The sequence below is a fragment of the Etheostoma spectabile genome, chromosome 17 (assembly GCF_008692095.1).
Source record: "Etheostoma spectabile isolate EspeVRDwgs_2016 chromosome 17, UIUC_Espe_1.0, whole genome shotgun sequence".
Taxonomy (NCBI): domain Eukaryota; kingdom Metazoa; phylum Chordata; class Actinopteri; order Perciformes; family Percidae; genus Etheostoma; species Etheostoma spectabile.
Window position 1 is genome coordinate 3,224,812 of NC_045749.1, and position 7,285 is coordinate 3,232,096.

Genomic DNA, 7,285 nt, shown 5'->3' on the forward strand with positions numbered 1-7,285 from the left:
ATATTAAATCCCCTTTGCAATACCATAGATATAGTGCCAAACACTTACATATGCACCTCAATACTCAAAAGGCAAATACAGCGCTTTCAAGCAGGAGAGCAGAATTCACTTCACAGGCAAGACAAAATACTTTCACCCAGGAAACACTCTTTGTTCCTCAGGAATGTCTCAATCCAAACCACAATCTTTTCCTGAACTTAACTGATCGTTTTGGTGCCTAAACTTAACTGTTCTCTGTTATGTTATCTGTTACTGTTATGTAACTGCTAACTTTTTCTGGCTAAACTCCACTACACGGCCCCTGAAAGGACCGTCATCTGGCTGTGCCCGTACCCGGCTCGCAGTCACCTTTTGGGGGCTAAACAACTGCCCGGAACTAGCCGGCGTCCCGCAGCTCTGTAGCAGCTAAATACAACCAACAACTGCTGCTCTGATTTTATCGATATATGGCATGTGCTCACTTTACAGCGCTTCCCTCAGTTTCTTCTAAAACTTGAACGTGAATAGCATTGATCATCCCCACTGGGGATAAAAAATAACTCAGCAGAGGCAGGGATATACTGTATAAACCAGAAAGTGGGTAATCCCACACATCCCCTCCGGCAAATCACACCCTGCATGTAATATTTGTCAACGGAACAAGATTCTCAAACATCTAAGCATAAATTAAACTGAAGTTAATTTTCCTTTAATGACTGTATATTTATTATGGGGTGTAACCTGTGTCTGATACCAAAATGAAGCAACAGCTGTGTAGAGCAACACAGGACAATACACCACATGTATTTTAGTACTTGTAAACAAGTGTGTGTGTGTTACGTTTAGCAGTTGAGGTGTAACCTTTTTTTATGCCCAATGTTGAATCTATGACCACATAACTGTCATGGCAGTGAATCATGGGCAGAGACAAGTCATATTTTGTGTTTCTGTATGTTGTTGTGTATCACATTCATGCTGTTGATGATGATGAACCAGACGTTCTCTGTGATGCCATGATTTGGACACACTAACAGAAGAAAACATTTTACTATACGTCTGAATTTGTCTACTTGTCTAAGTCTGCTTATGTGTGTTTCTTTCAATTTCTAAAAAAAACCTGAACATACACGTGTTCCAGTGTACACACACACACATACATACTATCCACATATACATATATACATATATACACACCAGTATACATACACTATATATATATATATAGACAACACCAACACACACACACACACACACAACACACCACACACACACACTATATATATATTATAATATTATATATATTTGAATTCTTATGGATTCTTTTCTCACAACGCTCCAGTATGGGTTTTAATCAAATTTTTCTTCATCAAATCCAGATGCAGCTTTGATTTATGTTTGGTTTTTACAGCCCTGTTGTAAACAAAGTCTGGGGAGACTTACAGTACTTTGTGAAATGTGTAAAGGGATAATGTATCTTGGTGTATGTATAAAGCAAACACATCCACAGCATAGAGAGCGTTGCTGAATCCTGACAGAGGCTTATAATGAAAATAACTCATATTTCCTTCAGCTACATGGGAGCTTTTAAAGCCAGGTGCAAATGTGATCATAAATGATTTGATTATGCAGACACATCTTAATGGGCCTTTTATCTACATTTGAAATATAACTGCCAAGTTAACTGTTAATTGTTCCTTACGGATTTTAAGGAAGCATGTCTGCTATCAAAACGTGGCGTACCTGCAGTGGTTTTTATAATTCAAGACATAAAAAAATGACTGGAACGAACTGTCATCTTTTATGAAACATTTTACTGATCCCAATCCAAACACAACGTATCGGTGCTCTCTATCTACAGTTGGACTTTTGCACCCGTTATTACTGGTGGCTCTCCAATCTCTGCAGCTGCAAACTGCAGATTAGAGCCATTCATTTGTCCCTCGTTACCCCGACAGCTATTTCCATGACAACTAGGCTCCAGAAGATGGGTGTCAAAGGTCATTTGAAGCGATGACCTTAGCAGCCTTGTTGAAATACAGCAATTAAATGTAATGAAGGCAGCCAGCATTCATTACTCCAGTCAATAGAGGGATCGATAGTGTGATTGATAGGAACTACTGTATGTATTGTTGAGGCTCAGATTAGAAAGCCATTAAAGGTGACTGCAACTGGCCGTCAGCGTTAGAACACAGCACACGACTGGGGCCTCACTGCAGCTGTATGTCCTCACGCCAGATTGGCACCAACAGCGTTAACAGCTTTGGATGGAAAATGTTCAACTGCTCAATCGTCAGACTACTGACACCACAAAGAAGACATGCCTTTATTTATCCCGCGAGGTAAAATTCAATTCAATTTAAATTCAGTTTTATTTATAGTGTCAACTCACAGGACACTTGACAGACAGAGTTGGTCTAGACCACACTCTGTAATTTAAAAAGACCTCAACAATTTTCCGCAAGCAAGCATTTGGTGTGACAGTGGAGAGGAAATTCCCATTTTCACTCTGTTGGCACATTTTTCTACACTCAGGCCTGAAATACACACACACGCTCAGGACCGATACATGCACTAATGGAGAGATGTCAGAGTGAGGGGGGCTAAACATGGATGAGCACCCCAAGCAGTTGGTGGTTCAGTGCCTTGCTCGAGGGCAGTTAACTGACACCTCTCCAGGGACCAGTCCACACTCCGTACTTTGGTCCATACGGGGACTTGAACTTGCAACTCGCCGTTTCCCAAACCAACTCCTGAGCTACTGCCACCCCCACAAGCCAGCAATCATTTTACATCATCTGACAGCGTCAAAACGATTTACGGTAAGTGCAGTATTGACAAAATAACAGAAACACCATCACTGTGTAATGTGAATTTGGTAAAAGTCATAATGCTCATTGAAGCTAAGATTAGATGAGATGATAATTCAGTATTGAAGCGTTGTTAAGAAAATCCCTCAGTGTCTTTTATTTAATGATGGTGAATGGCCAACGTGTTTTTCTTTGCTTTGATGCAGTTGAAGTGCAGTGTTGTCATTACTTTTGAGGCTGTTCCCTTGCCACATATCCAACAAAAAGCAGGCTGTGACTTTCACTTGTTATAAGTGAAACATGCTTGTCTTTAAACATGCATGTCGGTAAGGGCCAACGGCAAAATAGTCAGACAAATTCAAGGTACGGCATAAGACCAATTTAAGATCCGGCTTTGTGACCGCGGTGTAATTTGCATAGTGTGTCTGCTGCTGCACGCTCTGCCCGGTGCCACCCCTGAGACGGACAATCTCCTGTTATATGTGTGAAAAGGAAAATCAAACTATGTCTGGACCTGATTCCTGGGACATTGTCCACAGATCATACGTGAAAACAGCTATACTCACTTCCATCAACACCCAATATAGCACCCAGGTCAAAGACATGAAGGTGAAATAAAAAATCTATGTTGGAAACGTGTCAATTTATGCACCTCATTCGTCAAAATCGTCTCCTCTTTTTCCTCACTTGCATGTTTTTATCACACCTTTGCCCTTAAGATTTCAGAAATGTATGTGATTAAAGAGAAATCAAGGAAGCACTTATAGTACAAGTTGTTTCTATTATTTTGTCCACTCCCAGTAGCTCACATGGTGCTGCAGCTTCTGCCCTGTACAGTATATCTGCAGTGGAACAAATGAGGCCTGTAATGCGTGTGCAGTATTACACAAGGCTGGTAATAAATACACTCTGTCTTATAGTTATTTTTGCCCAGAGCCTGAGTTTTGAAGTGTGTATGGAGTTACATGAGGCTGGTAATAAATAGACTTTGGAGATAAGACAACTAAGATTTCTCCTCCTCTTCCTCCACCAGTGATGGAGATGGAGCGAGAAGCAGGGTAAAGTGATTAGGTTTTTATTATTTTCTCCAGACTCTGGGCTTCTGGTTGATTAAATTAAAGTGTGTAGCGGCTTGTCTGAACATAGAAGGGGTCAAAACGAAAACAGAACGGAATAGCTCCAGGGGAACTGAGGCAGGATGAATGCAATATGATAGATAATATGGGTTTGTGACGAGTGGGTGAATGAACTCAGAGAGAGACAGAAATGAGTGTGTCTTGGAAATCGGTATTTTGGAGAGTGGCTGAATGTAGCGAGATAGATAGGAGCGATATGCTTTGGGAAGGAAACAATTCAACGTTTGTCAGGTTAACGGACAGGAGTTACATGGGAAGCAAGCAGTGTCCAAAACTGCTGTTTGATGTTGTGATTTGTCTTTCAATACTATTTAACGAACACACTGATTTAATTCTGCGCGCGCGCGCACACACACACACGCACACACGCACACGCACACACACACACACACACACAATGCTATATTTTCATTTATTTCTCAAAAAGCCAAAAAGAAAAGAATACCTTCTTAGATAAACTCCTTTTGTCCAATCTAATGTCTGACATTAAATTGTAACTACTCTTTTTCTCAACCTGGACCCCATTTACCAATGCATTTGTGTCTAATAGACCTATGTATTATATATTAAAAATTTATTTATGTAATAACAATATTTGAAATTGGTTCAGTATTGAGCAAGATCGCAATGAAGCTCTGGTGCGAAAACCAGGTTGAAAAAAACGGTAGTTAACCTTTAAGACAAATTATTAGCCTTAGGCCTTAGCCTTAGGCGTACATATTCTGGTAATGTCTGTCTAGCAAAAGTAATACAAGTATTAATATGTGTTGTGGAGCAGAAGAAGGCTGCCACCAGGCAGCAAGGGAGACCTCAAACAGAGTGTTGTGTGTCCAAAGGTCAGCAAATTTCCCAAATGGCTTATTTTTTTAACATTTCATAATACATTATGAGCAGTTCAGGTTGGTCTCAGTATCAACAAAACACAAGAGCAGCTTATATACGGCTTATCTCAACTTTCTAAGCATTTTCTGTACCATCTTTTACAGCCTTGTCCACTACAAATTGATGATGACACATACAATCATATATGTCAGCTGCAAATTACAGAATATGACGAGATCATTATCATTATTGCTGCTTCACTACTTTGTTTCTGGTCAAATAATTCATTGGGATGTGAGATGAGAACTATGTTGAAGTCCCCTCTCCAAAATAAAAGGTGTTTTCAAAATGTAAACAATCTACTGTGGATTATAGATTGCATTACAATTTCAGCATCTGGGGAATGTTGTTTTTAACTTTGTAGAGATCGTTTACCGAGCGGTTTTACTAGAAATTTGAAAATGTTTGTTGCTCCTCATTAAATTCTATTCAGAACTTAGGACTGTGCCTCTAAATGGGATTTTAAGAGTTCAACTCCAACCTTTGTAACACAAATTAAATAAACCAAACATGCTCTGTTACATGCATCTGGATTCTAGAGGTTCATCCAGCTTGGGATAATGATGTAGACTTCTACACCAGGAGTCAGGCTTATTAAGACATGCTTATATCATGTGGGGACCCTGTCAAGGTAAGGGTATTATCTCGCCCGGGGACCGTGGCTCCATTAAATATACCACTACTCATGTCATGTGGGAATTTAACCTAAGTAAATGTCATCCCTCACCCAGAGACACGGGCTGATTAAAACATAGTACCAATAGCTCGCCTGTGACCAATTTTATCCGCTTAATAAACAGTCTGAACAAGACTTTGCTGCATAACTCACTTTTTAAAAAATTGGAGAAAATAAGTTTCTGTTTTAGTACTGTTTTAGTTGTAAAAGGCATTACCTTGAAATCCTAAAGATTGATATTTCACGTATTCAAATGATGCCAAATGTCCATTTTCTTTTGTGCAAGTAATCATTTTCAACCTCTCATTAGGGAATGTTGTACATTTGCCAAAAATGACTCAATATTAACAAATTGAGCAATACCTAGATTACACACACACACACACACACACACACACACACACACACACACACACACACACTGTCTCAGCAAGCAAAGAGAAACCCAGCAGTGTAATAATCAACTCCCCAAAACAATAAGCTGTTGAGTAGCTCACAGTTCGAATCACAATGAATCCAATAAGAAGAATATCAGCGTTACGATAGACAGGAAAGTTTCAGCAATCTTTCTGGTGTTGTTTTAATCAGATGTTTTATTAGAGTTTTCCCCATGTAAAAGAAATCCTCTGATATTTGTCTGGGAGTTTCTCCTCCTTAGAAAAAGTCAGACAAAGTAACACTGAACAGGGACAGTTATTGAGAGTCTCCTTCGACAATGCTAACTTGATGTGACTGAGGCCTCAGGGCGTGTTTACAAAGACTTGGTCAGGGTGGTTCTTTGTAGTCTGGAGGTTTAACTCGTTTAGTGCATCTTGGGTGGCACCACGTAGATGATCAGCTTCAGCTGAGAAAGCAGATCCCTGTCCTCGTCCAAGTCAATTATGTGGTTTATTAACATTGTAATGTAGAGCAAGTGGAAATAACTCCAGAAAACTCAAATCCTCAGCACCACCTGCAGCTGCTTAAGTTCTACATATTGACGACATGTTTGTGACAATAAACACAACCTCTTGGATTTTAAAAACAAATCACATCTCACTCAGTGTATCCACTCATATTTACAGTTAATAGGCCTTTCCATTGTATGCTATACTGGAATTGAAAGCAATCTGAAAGAAGTTTAGGAAAGAAAGAGGACAGCTGCACATCGTACATGTGACATGAGAGAGACAGAAAATGAGAGACAAATATAGAGAGGGAATTAGAGAAGAGTTTGTTGAAAAGAGTGGCTTCCTTTCTTTCTATAAAGGGACATTCCCTCACTTTTCACACAGAACGGAAATGACTCACCCTCCAATCTGGGCCATGTCATTCACACTGAAGCCCACCATCCTACTGCCTGTGTCTGGGTGTGTATTAGCATGTGTGCTTTTTTACAGTGTGTGTTATGAGTTGGTTTTGGTTTACTTCCAGCTACCTCAGAGTACTGCTGCTCACATACCATGGCTATGTTATACCACAGCACATGCGCGTACTCTCACACACACACACACACACACACACAAACACACACACAGATGCTTCTCTTCTCTTGTGCCCTCCTCGTCTTGCTAAGCACCTAGATGCGTGCGCGCAGACAGACACAGACACACACACACACACACACACACACACACAAGGAGGAGGAGCAGGGATTTTTTTAGGGTAGAAAGTCAGGCGGATGTGATGGAAGAAGCCTAGAATTAAACTGAAATAGAGACTTTTTTTTTCCTTGTCATTTATTCATTGCATTTTCTCTCCTACGCTCGTGAGCACGACTGCTGCATTCTGGCAGCATGAGGAAGTGCTCCAGAGCCTCTGAATGT

The 7,285-nt window shown here is 40.2% G+C and overlaps 1 long non-coding RNA gene across 1 annotated transcript; it reads right to left on the reverse strand.

The window, feature by feature from the left end:
• Positions 1-269: 269 nt before the first annotated feature.
• Positions 270-5,566, reverse strand: LOC116705027 (uncharacterized). Its single transcript, XR_004335828.1, has 3 exons — positions 5,556-5,566; positions 3,695-3,699; positions 270-358 (listed from the first exon to the last, which is right to left on the reverse strand). It is a non-coding gene; the product is annotated as an uncharacterized LOC116705027 (long non-coding RNA).
• Positions 5,567-7,285: the final 1,719 nt, after the last annotated feature.